The 18,007-nt window shown below is 40.2% G+C and overlaps 1 long non-coding RNA gene across 1 annotated transcript; it reads left to right on the top strand.

Annotated features, from left to right (window-relative positions):
• The first annotated feature begins 200 nt into the window (after window positions 1-200).
• LOC144294750 (uncharacterized) lies at window positions 201-16,808 on the top strand. Its single transcript, XR_013362119.1, has 3 exons — window positions 201-2,250; window positions 4,135-4,281; window positions 15,758-16,808. It is a non-coding gene; the product is annotated as an uncharacterized LOC144294750 (long non-coding RNA).
• The last annotated feature ends 1,199 nt before the right edge of the window (window positions 16,809-18,007 follow it).

Below are 18,007 nucleotides of genomic sequence, written 5' to 3'. Positions count from 1 at the left end.
TCCTTCCCAGCCCCTACTCCCCCGTCGTCCGCTCTTCTCCCTCACCGTCCTGCTCTGTCTTGCTCAGCCCTCCTCCCTCCCCCCCTCTTCTCTCCGTCTCTTCTCCCTTTCCCCCCATCCTCTTCTTCTCACCCCTTTCTCCACCCCCCATTCCCATCCCCTGCCGTCGGTCCCCCCCCCCCCCCCCAGCCTCCTGTCTATCAAATTCTCCATCTCCTTCCTCATCCCTTCTCTTCCACCGGCTTCCTTCCCCGCCTCCCTGTCCCCTTCTGCCCTTCTCATCTCCTTTCCTTTCTCCCTTTCCTCCCACCTTCTCCCCATTCCCTCTGTCATCCGTCTTTTCCCTAGCCTCTTCTTTCCCCATCCTCTCCTTCCATCTTAATCTTTCCATCCCCTCCTAGTTACTTCTGTTGATCTCATGCTCTATCCCTGTCCCCGTCTTCGTGCCTTAGCTCTCTTTCCCTCTCATCCTTCTTTGATCCTGAGTTTGAGGCTAGAGAGTGGAAGGCAGGTATTGAAGAGTTTGCGGCTGGTGGTCTAACTCCGGGTATAGTCCCCAGACAAGGAGAAATGAGATGGAAGCTGGGCAGGGAATGGGGAAGGGGCTTGCGGGTCAACTCGGGAGAGAAAATGGGAAGACCTGCAATCAGAGCTGGGGAGTTTCCAGGAACTGAAAAGGTTTTGGCCCTCCCCCCCCTTCTGTCCTCCCTTACGACTGTAAGTAGGTCCTGAGTCCAAAGGTATTCTGAATTTGAGAGGTGTATAAATGGTACGAAGAAATCAGGAAATCAGGAACTACTGGGAAAAGAAGACAAAGGTTCAATTAAAGCAGAAGGGGGTGTGATTTTTGAAAGCAAGGAGTGAAAGAGGCTGGAGTCCTTGGAAACATCCAGGTTTCCGACTTGGGTAGGTGGGTGGATGGTAGTAACTTTCACTGCACTAGACAAAAGGAGCAGGAGTAGCTTGCAGGGAGGTTATGTAGAAAGATGATGACTTTTGACTTGGGCTGCTGACTTTGAAGTGCCTGTTGGGTAGGTAGGTTTGTAGCTTAGAAAAGTGGTCTGGGATGGGCATAAATATTTGGGAGTCATCTGCAAATACCGTATAAGCTTGAATATAGGGTGAGGTTTTGCTTTTTTGTTTTTCCAAAATCTTCCCTCAGGAAAGAGGGAGTAACCTTATATTTGAGTCCTTACAAAGTTTCTCATATTACAGGGTTTGCTCTCATTTATTTTGAACAACAAACCACTGGATAGGGCAGTATGGTATGGTGACTAAGCTTGTGGACTCTGGAGCCAGACTGCCTGGTTTGGGGTCCAGACTCTGCCATTTACAAGCTTTGTGGCTTTTGAAAAATTTCTTGTCTCTGCCTCAGTTTTCTCATCTATAAAGTGGGGTTAAAGGATTAAATTATTTAATATATATATAAAGTACTATGTACCCGGCACATAGGTAGTGCTCAGTAAGTGCTATCTTTACTTTTTGGGCAAGATGGATTAATCTGAAGTGTCCTCAACAATGCTATCTTGGATGCTTGTGTAGGTTACTTGCCACAGAATCCATTGTCAAAGAAATTTAATACAGCTTTGGTAACTATTCCTGGTAGTATGACCTCATGACTGCATGTGCTGGATGTCTCTAAATATGCTTTTTAAAGATTGCTTTAAAAAGTAATACAGTGTACTTGGGAGGGGCTTCTAGGGTGCTGGAAGTGTTCTATTTCCTGACCCTAGTGATGTTATATGAGTGTTTCGCTTTATGACAATTTATTGAGCCAAACACTTATGTCTGTATGAATGTTATGCTGTATGAATGTTATCCTTTAGTATAACACCATTTTAAGGGTGGCTCAGTTGGTTAAGCATTTACCTTCTGCTCAGGTCATGATCCCAGGGTCTTGGGACTGAGCCCCGCATTAGGCTCCCTGCTTAGTGATGGGGAGCCTGCTGCTCCCTCACCCTCTGCCCGCTCACTTGTCCTGTCTCTTCTCTGGCTTTCTCTATCTCAAGTTCCTAAATAAAATCATTAAAAGAATAAAATAAAATTATTTTTAAAAGGCAATAATACATTAAGTGATTTTTTGAGGTCATGAGCATACTCTTGCAGGATGCAGGCCAAAAACCAAATGGCCCTTGTGACTTGGGATAAAGTTTCCAGTGACTGAATCATATGTGGATTCAAATTGTGCTGTGTCCTATCCCAAACTCTTCACTTGGACTGGAGAGAAGGTTATCCATTCTGGGAAAATAGGTAAGATAGCTAAAAGTGACACTGTTTTGGAGACGCATGTTAAGATTAAAAGACACTGATGCATGTTAAGAGTATGCATAAAATTGTTTACTGAATTATGAGAATGGAATAAAGCAAATTTATAAATCAATATTTATTTTATATGATAATGAATTTAAATATATGAATATATGTGTAGTAAATTAATAGAAACAGACTTTTGACTATTTCAAACCTATCCCTGAAGGTATAAGTTTTCAGGTTAGTCAAAAACTTTTTGGATTTTCTCATTGGGAAAATGAGGTATCACTTTAGGTTTGGGTTGCCTTATATGGTAAATGTGACAAATGGTAAGAGAATGTAAGGGAGTGCATATGATTGCTCAGGGGCAGCATGTACATTGGGAAGGGAGAGGTGTTTAGGACAGATCCTGAGAAGCTCCAACACTTTATGGTTGGAAAGAGGAGGAACAGCCTTTAAAGAAAAGTGAGGAGTGGCCAAAAAGGGAGAGGAAGAAAGGTAGGCAAGTGGAACCACTGAAGCCAAGGGAAAAACCAAGAAAGAAATCACAAAGCAAGGAGTGGTCATAAAGGTTGATTGACACAGAGGAGGCCAGAGGAGTAAGGACTGGAAAGTATCTACTGGACTTGGCCAGAGGTAGGCTGCTGGTGACTTTGGGGACAATGGAGTAGGTGGAGTAGTAGGGATGGAAACTAGTCAGCACTCAGTAAAAGAATGAGCAAGGGCTGAAGGACTGAAGACTTAGAGTGCAGGCTGCTCTTTTTTTTTTTTTTTCTTTTTTTTTTCAGGCTGCTCTTTAAAGAGACTTAACTATAGATAAGGAGAAAGAGCCATAGCAGGGGGAGGGTAGACAGGTATTTTAGGAGGCTAGAGTTTTTCAAATGGGAGAACCTAAATGTATTTTCTTGCTTCCTTTATCTACTGAAGACATATGCAAATGCCCACTATATGCCAGTTTTATACTTCAGATACATAGTTTAGATATGACTAAAAAGTAAGCTGTGAAGACAGATCTGCAAATTGGCACTGGGGAGTATAATGACAGAGAAAAGTATGGGATTATGGACATAGAGGGGATTCTTCATCCAGCCCAGGGTTGGGATGTCAGCCAATGGTGTCACAGAGATGACATTGGAACTGGATCTTGTAGGATGAGAAGAAGCATAGCACACGAAGAGGCTGGAGAAAAGACTTACAGGAAGAATAAACAGCAGCACCACATTCAAAAATCACAACAACATGAAAGAAAATAGTTTTGGTCATGGAGGTTGGTATATAGGTGGTAGTGGTGGTGGTCCTGAGTAGATTGAGTTAGCTGGAGTATAGGGCATATGGGCTAGTGTGAAAGGAGAAACCAGGAAAAGTAAATGGGGCCAAATCATGGAGGGTATGATACATTGTACAAAGAGTCCAGGCTCTGAGAAGCCATGGAAAGCTTTATTTCATACAGAAAATGAAATGGTCAGGTTATGTGACATCAACATCATTAAGGGTAATATTGAGGATCAAAGGAGACCAAATAGAAGTTAGTTTCAATTGCCCAGCTTACACTGTAATGAGAGAATCTTACCTAAGTGGTAATAGGATTAGAAAAGAGGAGTAAGATGTGAGAGAGATTACGGACTGACTAGAAGGAGTAGTGACATAGGAGGATTCTAAGATGCTTTCCATGTTCTTGGGTCATATAGTAGTGATGTTATTCATACAGTTGGGGAAACAAAGGAAGAGCAGGTTTGTGAGGAGAGAGATAAGATAATGAATTTGGTTTTAGAAATGATGTGTTTAAGATAGATGTGAAATAGCCAAATGAAGATGTCTAGTAGGTGGCTGAATATAAAATTTGGAACTGAGAAAAGACTGTTGAGCTGAGGATAAATATTTCAGAGCCACCAGACTAAGGAAGGATGTTGTGTGGAGCCATGAGAATGGATGTGGTTACCTATGGAGAACATGTAGTGAGAAGCGGGTCTGTCAAGGGGTGAGTGACAGAAGAAGATTCACAAGAGAGATTGGGAAGAAGCAACTGACAAGGTAAGGATTGAACCAAGAGAACATTGTCTAATGTATTATCATATAAGTCAAGGAAGGAAGGAATTATTATTTTTTTAAAGATTTGTTTATTTATGATAGACATAGAGAGAGAGAGGCAGAGACACAAGAGGAGGGAGAAGCAGGCTCCATGCCCGGAGCCTGACGTGGGACTCAATCCCGGGACTCCAGGATCGCGCCCTGGGCCAAAGGCAGGCGCTAAACCGCTGAGCCACCCAGGGATCCCCGGAAGGAAGTAATTATAAGAACAAGAATTGTCAGCAGAGTAAAAATACCACAATAAGATGTGGTATGACAGGTTTCCACTAGATTTTTGGAATTAGGACATAGCTGATGATCTCAGTGATCAAAAGAGAAGAGGTGTAGAACAAATATGGAGGCACAACACTTCCTGATATCAAACTATACTACAGAGCTTAGTAATAAAAACAGTAAGGTATTGACATGAAAACAGACAGATAGATCAGTGGACAGAATAAAGAGCCCATGCATATATTGTCAATTAATTTTCAACAAAGGTGCCAAGAATATATATACAAAGGAATGATAGTATCTTTAATAAATGGTAGTGGGGAAACTGGATGTCCACATGCAAGAGAATGAAACTGGACCACTATCTTACACTCTACACAGGAATCAACTCAAAATGAGCTACAGACTTGAATGAAAGACCTGAAAACCATAAATTCCTAGAACTTCAACATAGAGAGTAAGCTCCTTGACCTTGGTCTCAGCAATGATCTTCTGGATTTGACACCAAAAGCCCAGGCAACAAAAGCAAAAACAAACAGCAAGGGGGGACCATCAACAAAATGAAAAGGCAGCCTATGGAATGGGAAAAAATATTTGCAAAACACTTATCTGGTAATGGGTTGATATCCAAAACATACAAGAAGCTCATACAACTTAAAAGCAAAAAACCTATAACCTAATTTAAAAATAGGCAAAGGATCTTAATAGATATTTTTCCAAAGAAGACATACAAATGACCACGAGGTCATGCTCAACGTCCCAGGACGTCTGGATCCCAGGACTCCAGAATCAAAAGATGCTCAACGTCACTAATCATCAGAGAAACACAAATCAAAATCACAGTGAAATATCACCTCACACCTGTTAGGATGTGTATTATCAAAAAACAAAAGAAAAAAGAGATAACAAATGCTGGTGAGGATGTGGAGAAACAACGAATCCTGTGTGCTGTTGGTGGGAATGTAAACTAGTATGGCCACTATGGAAAACATATGGAGGTTCCTCAAGAAATCTTTCTTTTTTAAGTTACATTATCCAGCAATTCCACTTCTGAAGGAAATGAAATTATTATTTCAAAGAAATGTCTGCACCCCATGTTCACTGCAGCAATATTGACAAAAGCAAAGACACAGAAACAATCTAAGTGTCCGTCAACAGATGAATGGAAATAGAAAATGTGGTATAGGTAGATAATAAAAATGTTATTTAGCTTTAAAAATGAAGGGAATCCTGCCATTAATGACAATATAGTTGAAACTGGAGGGCATAATTCTAAGAGAAATAGGCCTGACAGAGAAAGACAAATACCACACTGTGGAATCTTTAAAAAAAAAAAAAAAAAAAAAGCTCATAGAAACTTGTAGGATGATGGTTACCGGGGGGGGGGGGGGGGGGGTGGGGGGGGTGGGGGGGGTGGGGGGGTGGGTAGGGAGAAATGAGGAGAGATTGGTCAAAGGGTGCAAACTTTCAGTTAGAAGATGAATAAGGTCTGAGGATCTAATGTACAACTTGGTGACTATAGTTGATGATACTGTATTGTATAAATGAAATTTGCTAAGAGGAAAGAAAGACAGAGAGAAGAGGAGGAAGAAACCAGGCCACAGAGAGAGGAGGAGAGAGTGGAGGTAAAACTGTAAAGATAGTGGGAGAGCAAAAACGTAATGGCGTGTGAAAGAAACCCAGTTGAATTCACTGAGGAAAGAAGGGTAGATTTTTTTTGGCCCAGGATACCAAACCTGGGAGACGACTGACAAATGGAATTGGGAACTCAAATACCATCAAGAGTTTCTCTGTGTCTCTAGTTTCTGTTTTCCATTTTATTTTATTTTGCTTCATTTTTGCCTACTGATTTAATTTTTTTTAAATTTTGGAGTAAGATTTATTTTTTTTAAGATTCTATTTATTCATTCATGAGAGACACAGAAAGAGAGGCAGAGACAGAGGCAGAGGGAGAAGCAGGCTCCATGCCGGAAGCCTGATGTGGGACCTGATCCCAGGACTCCAGAATCACGCCCTGAGCCAAAGGAACACGGTCAACCACTAAGCCACCCAGACGTCCCTGATTTTAGATTTATAGAAAAGTTGCAAAGATAATATTGAGAGTTCCCATATACCCTTCATCCAGTTTCCTCTAGTGATAACATCCTATATAATTATGATACATTTGTCAAAAATAAGAGGTTAGCATTGGTACATCACTTTTCACTGAACTCCAGATTTTATTCTGATTTTGCCAGTTTTTTTCACAAATGTTCTTCTATCCCAAGATTCAATTCAGGATACCACATTACATTTAATCTTCATGTTTAGTTTACTCTGGTCAAAGACAGTTTCTCTGTCTTTGTTTTTGTTTTGTTTTGTTTTCATGACTTTGACAGTTTTGAAGAGTACTGACCAGGCATTTTGAAGAACATCCCTCAGTTTGGGTTTCTCTTATGCTTTCCTTGTGATTAAACTGGAAAAGGGTACCATGGAGGTGAAGTGCCCCCTGCTCATTCCATTATATTAGGGAGTACATAACAACATGAATTATTACAGGTGATGTTAACTTTGATCACTGGGCTAAGATTGTGTCTGCCCAGGTCTTTCTACTTTTTTTTTTCTCTTTCCATATTCTGTTCCTTGAAAGTGAGTTTTTCTTTTTTACATTTTTTTTAAGTTTTATTTATTCATGAGAGACACACAGAGAGAGAGAGAGAGACATAGGCAGAGGGAGAAGCAGTCTCCCTGCAGTGAGCCTGATGCGGGACTCAATCCCAGGACCCCCAGGAGTATGACCAGAGCCAAAAGCAGATGCTCAACCACTGAGTCACCCAGGTGCCCCTCTTTTTCTTTTTTAAAAACGATTAATTAATTTATTTCAGAGAGAAAGAGAGAGGGAGCATGAGTGCAAGCCGGGGGTGGGGAGGGGCAGAAGGAGAGGGAAAGAGAATTTTTAGCAGATTCCATGCTGAGTTTGCAACCCCACGTGGGGCTTGATGCAGGAGCTGGATGTGGGGCTCAGCCATGACCCTGAGATCATGACTTGAGCCGAAAACAAAAGTTGGACACTTAACCAACTGTGCCACCCAGGCGCCCCTGAAAGTGAATTTTTAAGTCCCGTAGTCAGGGAGGAGGAAATTAAGCTCCACCTCCTGGAGGAGGGGAATGTCTGATATATGTTACAATATGTAGTAATTACTATGTTTGGAAGATTCCTTTTACTTCCTGATGTTTTAAACCAATTTAAAAAAAAAGATTTTATTTTTTTATTCATGAGAGACAGAAAGAGAGAGAGAGAGAGAGAGGCAGGGACACAGGCAGAGGGAGAAGCAGGCTCCATGCAGCAAGCCTGATGTGGAACTTGATCCCGGGACCCCAGGATCATGCCCTAGCTGAAGGCAGGTGCTAAACCATTGAGCTACCCAAGAATCCCCTTAAACCCATTTTAAAATTAGTGTTATATGTATGATTAGTCCAAAAAATAGGTAGGCCTTCTTAAACACACAAAAATTTTCAGAAATCCTGAAAAAAGACTTGAGATGGCCTGGGCTGACTCACATGCCCATCTAGATCAATATTGGGAGCAGAGGCAAGAACACTTAAGAGTATTGCAGTTCCCATTTAGACTGATTGTTTAAAATGCTTTGGCACAAACTTGTCCATTTGCCCAGGGCATGCTTTGGTTCTTTCCTTGGTTAAGTGACCTCTCATTTAACTTACAGATCTCAGCTGAAGCATCACTTAGTCACAGACCTCTTCCCTGACTAGATCAGTCCATATGATGGATTCCCATGGTGCTTGGTACTCCTCCTTGGCAGTGGTTATCACAGTTGCAAGTTTCTGGTGTTTGAATACTTGATTAAATGTCTAAAGACTCCACCAAATAGTCAATCTGGTGTGTTCACCATTGTAGCAATGCATGCTATGCCTGCACATAGGTGATGTTCAATCTGTATTTGTTAAGTGTACGCCTGACATGATGGGAACTGCTATTCCACAATTAAGAAAGGATGTTACTGTGGTAGCAGAATCAGGGACCCACCACTCCGTGAGTACAGTACAGGAGAGAGGGGCAGATAACAGGAGACTGGGAGGAAGAGTGAGGGAAGGGAAGGACTAAGGGACAGCTACTTAGAAGAAAGTACCAGGACCATGTTTGATACTGTAGGTGAGGAGCTAATGGTGAGGCATTGGCTGGTGGAGCGTGCCCCCAAGAGAGAGGAGGGACTGAAGAAATAACCATGAATACAAGCAGCAATTGGTCTTTAACAGAAGAGACAGGAAGGGAAGATAGGGAGGATGCAGAATGTGCATGTGTGACAGAATTATGGCAGTGGGGAAGAGGGTTGACAGGGCAGGAATTTGAGACCACCAAAAGATCTCATTCTTTCTGGAGGGGAGCTGGGGCATGAGAGAGGCAATATGTTAGAGACCTTCAGGAGAGTATTAAAAGAGTGGAAGGCACTGTGAAGGGGACTGATGGCTGGTGACCTTACAGGCCTAAGGGACAAAGGAGTTGAGGATGCTAGTGAGAGGGTAGAGGATGCAGGCACAGCCACTACATACAATCCTTGCTGAAGAAGAGGGGAGGTCATTTTGTGACAACACTGAGGAATGTAGTCTTGTATGACAAGATGGTATGATTCTCAAAGGCTGGTGCATGAATGGAGACGTGGTTGTCTGCATTTGGACTTAGGAGAGCCCTGAGGCTGGAGACTCCTTCCCTCTTTTCTCCAGACATGTGGAAGGTTGTGCAGAAGTGAAGAAGTGCTTAAACAAAGCCAGCCTCTTGCACAGGAAGTGGAGGCTCAGAGATATATACAGGGGCTGAGAATTTAGGAGGTTGTCATCATGAAATGGAGGTCTCAGAACAGAAAACCTTGGGATGTTGGTCCACCATGGGAAGGGTTAAATGGCAGGGAAACAGTGGAAGGAAAAGCTAACTAGTAGCAAGGAAGGACAGATCAGTGTGGGGATGACCCAGTGAGAAAGGGAAGATGACCCAGAAGGCCTGCCTTGTGAATGATGATTCTTAATGACAGAATGGGAGGCTGACAATTCTTGCTAGCTCTGTTATTCATTTGTTTCTTTTTAGTGCCAGAAGAAGCGTGGGGTAGCATCAGTGTTGGTTTCAGACTGCTCCAAGCCTTAGCTCCCTGTTCAAATGCTCATGAGAAGCTGCAATCATCTGAGCTTTTCAGTACAGCCCAGCCCTGGAGAAACTGAGCAGCAGTATTAAAAACTGGCCAGAGTCCAGGATGGTCTGAGTTGGGATCTTCCAAGACCAAGTATATTTTCCAGGCTCTGAAGGACTTAAGTTCCCCATAGAGACTCTAGGAAAGAGAAAAAGGAACTCCCGATTCCCTCCACAGAGCAAGAGCCAGGGGAAACAGAAAGGGAATGGGATCTAGAACACAGGTGTAGGGATTCCGTGTGGTCTCCTGTCCTCTGGAATGGGAAGTAAAGAAAGCCAATTCTCTGAATTTCAATTCCCGGTGATCAATTTGCTGAAATTTACCAATTTTGTCAATTTAACAAAATTTTATTTCTTTTAATTATATGTAGAGCTTACAACAATTTGCATAGTTGGGCAGATTTTAATTGCTTTTGAAGATTTCTACAATGTGTCAGTTGACTCATTTGAAGTTTAGTTTAGCTTAGTTTTAGTTTTAATTTATTTGCAGCTGTTTCACTGAAGTCATTTTGGCATGGCTGGCCAAAGTTCAGTGTATTCTAACTTTTTCCTTACTTCAAATCTGTGACTTTTGGGAATGAGAACTTCTTGTGTATTTTGCTCTGCAAGTGTTATGCAATGACTCAAACGTAAAAAATTTTATAAACACTCATAGTGGATGGGTTCTATCTTCTAAAATATTTTCAACTCCATGATTTGCCTTTTTAAAAACTTTTTTTTTGTTCATTGCAATTTTAGTAGATATACAAATATGGGCTGAAGTAGGACTATACTGTATTTTCATACTAGTTGGTAGATGGTATTAATAGTTACTATAATAAGTGACAAAATTAATTACATAAATTCTATTAGAAATTCATTAGTTCAAGATAATTATATTAAGATATCATGATGACCGTTGATAAATGAATCTCATGCTGCAATAGTGATATCTAAGAAATGTTTGTAGAATTTCTCCCAGTTTCATTCATATCACAGTAGGAAGACTATGCTTTAGAAAGATCTCTGCTTATCTTTATCCTTGAATATAGAGTTGTTATTACCTCTAAATAGTTTTTACTTTGATTTTTTAAGTAATTTTTACGTTAAGTAATTACATATGTTAAGTATTTTTTTAAAGATTTTTGTTTATTTATACATCACACACACACACACACACACACACACACACACAGAGGCAGAGACAGAGGCAGAGGCAGAGGCAGAGGGAGAAGCAGGCTCCATGCAGGGAGCCCAGTGTGGGACTCGATCATGGGACCACAGGATCATGCCCTGAGCTGAGGGCAGATGGTCAACCGCTAAGCCACTCAGGCGCCCCTATGTTTAAGTAGTTTTATTGCAGTACAACTTATATGCCATTAAATTCATCTTTGAAAGTGTACAATTCACAGTAGTTTTTAGCATATTCACAGAATTGTTTAGTATATTCACAGTGAATTTAGTAATTCACAGAGTATATTTATCACCATAGATTCTAGAGTATTTTCATTGCCCCAAATGAAACCCCATATTCACTAGGAGTTACTCCCCATTCTTTCCTCCCCTCAACCCCAAGCAACCAATAATTTTTTTCCTGTATCTGTGGATTTGCCTATTCTGGATATTTCATATAAATGGAACTATGCAATATGTAGTCTTTTGTGTCTGACTTCTTTCATTAAGCATGTTTTCAACATTCATCTATATTTTAGCATGTATCGGTACTTCATTCCTTTTAATGACTGAATAATATTCCATTGTGTGGGTATATCATATTTTTTTGTTTATCCACTCATCAGTTGATAGACATTTGGATTTTTTTCCACCTTTTGGCTATTAGGAATAATGGTATGAACATGTATATACAAGTTTTGGTGTGTATGTAGCTTTTCAGTTCCCTTGGGTATATACCTAGGAATGAATTGCTGTCATGGCTCATATTGTAAACTAATGGTTAACATTTTGAGGAAGTATTTGAGGAAATGTTGTCAAACTTTTCTACAGCAGCTGCACCACTTTACATTTCCACTAGGAATGTATGAGGGTTCCAATTTGCCTACAACCTCTCCAACACTTATTATTCTTCATCTTTTTTATTATAATCATCCTAGTGGGCATGAAGTGGTATCTCATTGTGGTTTTGATTTGCACTTCTCTAATGACTAATGATTCAGCATCTTTTTTTAAAGATTTTATTTATTTATTCATGAGAGACACAGAGAAAGAGGCAGAGGGAGAGGCAGGCTCCCTGCAGGGAGCCTGATGCGGGACTTGATCCTAGGACCCCAGGATCACGACCCGAACCGAAGGCAGATGCTCAACCACTGAGCCACCCAGCATCCCGGTCCCATGGTTTTTGAATATTCTATTCTTTTTACCCCCACACTTTTTTATCATTGCTTTTTAGTTTGGGAAGTTTGTATTAAACATATATTCAAGCTCAATGATTCTTCCCTTGGCTCTATCTAGTCTATATAAGCCCATCAAAGGCATTCTTCATTTCCATTATGATGTTTTATTTATTTATTTATTTATTTATTTATTTATTTATTTATTTATTTATTTTTAAAGATTTTATTCATGAGAGACACACAGAGAGAGGTAGAGACAAAGGCAGAGGGAGAAGCAGGCTCCTCATGGGGAGCTTGATGTGGGACTCGATCCCAGGACCCTGGGATCACGCCCTGAGACAAAGGCAGACGTTCAACCACTGAGCCACCCAGGCACTCCAAGATGTTTTATTTTTTAAAAAAGATTTTATTTACTTGAGAGAGAGAGAGAGAATGTGCGTGAGAGAGCAAATAATCAGGGGAGGGACAGAGAGAGAGGAAGCAGAGAGAGGCAGAGGGAGAGGGAGCAGCAGGCTCCCCACTGAGCAGGGAGCCTGGGGGCTTGGGGCTCCATCCCAGTACCCTGAGATCATGACCTGAGCCAAAGGCAGATGCTTAACTGGCTGAGCCACCCAGGTGCCCCTCATTATGATGTTTTAAATTTCTAGCATTTCCTTTCAATTCTTTCTCAGAGTTTCCTTCTTTTTGCTTACATCATCCATCTCTTGCATGCTGCACTCTTTTTCCATTAGCACCCTTAGCACATAAGCCATTTATTTAAAATTTCCAGTTCCATAATTCCAAAATTTGTCCCATATTGAGTGTGGTTCTGATGCTTGCTTTGTCTTTTCAAACTTTGTTGCCTTTTATCATGTCTTGCAATTTTTTGCTGAAACTGGACATGATGTAGAAGGAACTGAGGTAGATAGGTCTTCCGTGTGAAATTTTATTTTATTTTTAAAAGATTTTATTTATTTATTCATGAGAGACACACAGAGAGGCAGAGAGAGAAGCAGGCTCCATGCAGGGTCTCCAGGATCATGCCTTGGGCCGAAGGCAGGCCCTTAACCGCTGAGCCACCCAGGCGTCCCTATGTTTATTTGGCTTAGGAGTTAGGCAGTATTTACTGTGTACTGCAGCTGTGGTATTGGAGGTTAGAACTTCCTCTAGTATTCTTGTTTTTGTCTTCCCTGTTGTCTTTGGGTTTCTCTACAAACTCCTTAAATAGGGCCTGAGGCTTGCAGTTCTTTTAGCTCTGATTCCTGTTATTGTAGAAGAGCCCTATTGATGTGATGATAAGGTATGAGGAAAGAAGAACTATTCTTTTTAGTGAGTTGTGTCCTTGGGCTGTGACTTTCACAAGTGCTTCTGAACTTTTCTTCCCCACTTCCCACTTTAGGCTTAGGGCAGGAAGGCTAGAAATAGCTGAAGTTGGTTATTTCCCTTCCTCCACATCAGTTAGGTTTTGGTAAACCCAAGTTAGTTAGGCTCTAGGAAAATAGTTTCCCTGGAGAGCAAGACTTGCTAAGGAGAACAGACAGATAGCTCTGAGCATCACGCAGATTGGTTGTTTTCTGCTCTCCTGCTGGAAGCAGGAGGAAATTTTCTCTGATCTTTGCAGTGAGAACCTGGTGGGATTCCAGGTTTTCTCCAAACGAGAAAGCGGCTATGTACCTTCTTTGGTATATCTGTTCACATATTTTCTCCATTTTAAAATTGGGTTGTCTTTTTATTTTTGAGTTGGTGAGAATTCTTGATATATTCTGGGTAAAAGTTCCTTATCAGATATATGATTTTCTCCCATTCTGTAGATTGTCTTTTCATTTACTTAATGGTGTGCTTTGGATCATGACAATTTTACATTTTGATGATGTTTAATTTTCCTTTTGATGTGTACGCCTTTGGCATCATATCTAAGAAACCATTGTCTAATCCAAGGACAAATTTCCTGCTATGTTTTCTTCTGATAGTTTTTTAGTTTTAGCTCTTATATTTAGGTCTACAATCTGTTTGAGTTAGTTTTCATATATAGCATGAGATAGGGGTCCAACTTTATTCTTTTACACATAAATATCTAGTCCTAGCGTCGTTTGTTGAAAAGACTTATCTTTCCTCATTTAATTTTCTTGCCATCCTTGTCAAAAAATAAATTGACCCTAAATGTAGGTTTATTTCTGGCCTCTCAGTTCTATTCCATTGAACTATATTCTTTTTTTTTTTTTTTAATTTATTTATTTATTTATTTATTTATGATAGTCACAGAGAGAGAGAGAGAGAGAGGCAGAGACACAGGCAGAGGGAGAAGCAGGCTCCATGCACCGGGACACAGGCAGAGGGAGAAGCAGGCTCCATGCACCGGGAGCCTGACGTGGGATTCGATCCCGGGTCTCCAGGATCGCGCCCTGGGCCAAAGGCAGGCGCTAAACCACTGCGCCACCCAGGGATCCCTCCATTGAACTATATTCTTATACCAGTACCACACAGACTTGGTTACATTGTAGAATTTTTAAAATCAGGAAGTAAAGTCCTCCAGCTTTATTCTTCTTTTTCAAGATGATTTTGGCTATTCTGAGTTCCTTAAATCAGTTTGAGGAGTATTTCCATCTTAACAATATTAAGTCTTCATATTTATATCCATGAATATGTGATATCTTTACGTTTATTTAGGCATTTGAGATTTCTCTCCATGTTTTGTAGTTTTCAATATATAAGTCTTACACTTCTTTGGTTAAATCTATTTCTAAGCATTTTTTTTTTCTTTTCAATGTTATAAACAATTGTTTTCTAAATTTCTTTTTTTTTATTTTTATTTATTTATTTATTTATTTATTTTTTACAAAAACGATTCCATAAGCATTTATTAGGCAGTTAACTATAGTTACTACATTTTACACTTTGGGAAATAGTTGCTATTTATAAGCAGATTATAGTTAGCTGGAATAGTTTCTCTTTTTTTATATAAATTTATTTTTTATTGGTGTTCAATTTGCCAACACATAGAATAACACCCAGTGCTCATCCCATCAAGTACCCTCCTCAGTGCCCATCACCCAGTCACCCCCACCCACCTCCCTTTCTACCACCCCTAGTTCATTTCCCAGAGTTAGGAGTCTCTCATGTTCTGTCTCCCTTTCTGATATTTCCCACTTATTTTTCTCCTTTCCCCTTTATTCCCTTTCACTATTTTTTATATTCCCCAAATGAATGAGACCATATCCATTTATTCATGGGAGACACTGAGACAGAGGCAGAGACAGGTAGAAGGAGAAGCAGGGTCCCTATAGGGAGCCTGATGTGGGACTTGATCCCAGGATCCTAGGATCACAACCTGAGCCAAAGGCAGATGCTCAACCACTCAGATGCCCCTGTTTTCTTAATTTCTCATTTAGATTTTCCTTGATAGTGTGTAGAAATATAATTGATTTTTGCATACAATTAATCTTTGTATACCAATCTTGTATCTTGATAACCTTGCTGAATTTGTATTTATTAGTTTCAATTTTTTTGGGGGGGGTGGATTCCTTGAGAATTTTTCTGTATTAGATCATGTTACTGCAAATAGAAATAGTGTTACTTCTTCCTTTCCGACACAATGCCTTTTTTTCTTTTCCTTGCCTAATTACAACGCAATGTTGAATAGAAGTAGTAAGAATAGACATTCTTGTCCTGTTCCTGTTTTTAGAGACAAAGCATCCAATATCTTATTTTATTTTTTTTAAAGACGTATTTATTTGAGAGAGGATGAATGGGAGGGGCAAATGAAGAGGGAGAGGAAGAAACCCAAGCAGACTCCGTGCTGAGTGCAGAACCTGACTTGGGGCTCCATTTCGCAACCCTGAGATCATGACCTGAGCCAAAACCAAGAGTCAGATGCCCAGCTGACTGGGCCACCCAGGCACCCCACATCCAGTCTTTTAATACTAAGTATAATGTAAGCTTTGAGTTTTTCATACATGTTCTTTATTATGTTGAGAAAATTCCCTTTATTCCTAGTTTATTGAATGTTTTTATGATGAAAATGTCAGATTTTGTCTAATGCATTTTGTGTGTCTACTGAGGTAACTTTGTGTTTTTTTTTTCATTCTATTGAGATGATATGTTGTACTACATTACTTGCTTTTAGAAAGACCAACCAACCTTATGTTCCTGGGATAAACACCACTTGGTAATAATGTATAGTTCTTTTCTTATGTTGTTAGATATAGTTTGCTAGTATTTTGTCGAGGAATTTTGCATCTAAATTCTTAAAGGATATTGGTTTGTGTTTTTTTTTTTCTTCTTTCTTTTCTTGTGAGGTCTTTTCTTGGTTTTAGAATCAGGAATAATACTGGCCTCACAAAATGAGTTAGAAAGTGCTATTTTTAACTGTCTTAATTCATAGATTGGTTTATCAACTTGCTCAAATGAGTATTTTCTATTTGTTTTAGGTATCTGAATCCTAAGTGTCTGATATGAGAACCACACAAAAGTGACATTCAATAGACTTCAGTTGAAATTTGGTACACAACAGATCTAATGAAAAGACTTTGGTAAAACTAAAAGTAAACAAAGTCAAACTGAAATGAATTGAAACTTAAAAACGGAGAGAATTCACAAAGCTATTACATTTTTCCGTGTAACATAATTTCTATAAATTTTATAAATTATTGAAACATATTTTTGGTGAATTGGTCATTTATCGAATTGGATTTTGGTGTCAAACTGCAAGTTTGATAAATTTGAAAAATTTGATGAATTGACTTTTGGGCAGCTTGGTCATTGGATTGTCTTCAGTAAATAGATTTTCAACTAATTGCCTAGTTCCTGGGTGCAGATAAGGGTCAGGAAGGTATGAAATTGAGAAGACCATGCCTGCAGCCTCCTTTTTTCTTTTCCAATAAGTGTGAGGTGAAGTTAATTGCTCTTAGTGAGAGATGAAGGTTTTCAAAGAGTTTAAGAAAAGCAGAGAAAGTTTGCAGGAGTCAAAGACATGACAGGATTGAGCAATCCAGGTTTGTTGAGTTGTGTTTCGGGTCCACCTCTGTTGATTACAGTTCCAAGAGCTGTATGGTATTTTTTTCTAAGAGCTCTCAGTGATGAGATTTCTCCTGAAGAGAAATCTGGATTAATAGGTAGGTAGGAGAGAAAGACATGGGATTGTATAGGAACTGCCATGAGAACAGATGAAGTATTACAGCATGACATCCAGGCTGGATTGAAAAGGAAGGTCTTGTTATACAAAGAGAGAGAGTGCTCAAAGGACTAGAGTTATAAGAAGTTGAAATTTGATATATGTACAAGGGGATGAGAGAGCCAGAGGCAAGAAGCAGATCTAGATTGTGAGCTTCTGGAGGGTAAAATATCAGAGGTAAAGTAGATCTGGTCATGAAAGGGTCAAAGGCCTGGAAGGATGTGTTTCAGGAAAGAACAATGAAGAACTGTGGGGTCAGTCTCAGATGGGGCATCCAATGGATAGAATGGTAGTAGGTCTTGGGATGGTGAGCAAGACTCTGAACCCAAGGCTTCACTGAATCTGTGAGTGATCAGAAGTTGTCTTCCCCCAATTCCACCCCCCCAATCAGCCCAGCATGAATGATCCAGCCTGTCATAAAAAAAGGTGGGGAGGGCTGGTTCCCAGTGTCTGCAGAACTCCTCCAGAGATGCTTTTTACCTTCCTGTATTTGCCTGTCTTTGGTAGTATTTGCTTCACAGTCATGTTTTGAATTTATGATACTCTTTCTGTTCTAACCCATCATGTTAGGTCTCTGACTGACTGAATTTAACAATTCATTTGTCCTAGCATATTCTTCCTCAAAGGCCTACATGGCCAAACTGCAGGCTTGCCAACTGACTTCCTGTAGTTGTTGGGTCAGCAGGTGCTCTAGGCATGCCTTAGCAGCCAAGACCACCGGAAGACCATCAGAAAAGGTGGTACAACCAATGCTTTGAGTCCCAAAAAAGAAGGAGCTTTCAATAAAGGTAGAGGAGCCAA

The sequence above is a fragment of the Canis aureus genome, chromosome 23, assembly GCF_053574225.1.
Source record: "Canis aureus isolate CA01 chromosome 23, VMU_Caureus_v.1.0, whole genome shotgun sequence".
NCBI classification, from domain to species: domain Eukaryota; kingdom Metazoa; phylum Chordata; class Mammalia; order Carnivora; family Canidae; genus Canis; species Canis aureus.
Note: the sequence above shows the minus strand (reverse complement) of the source record. Positions and strands in the feature narration are given on the sequence as shown.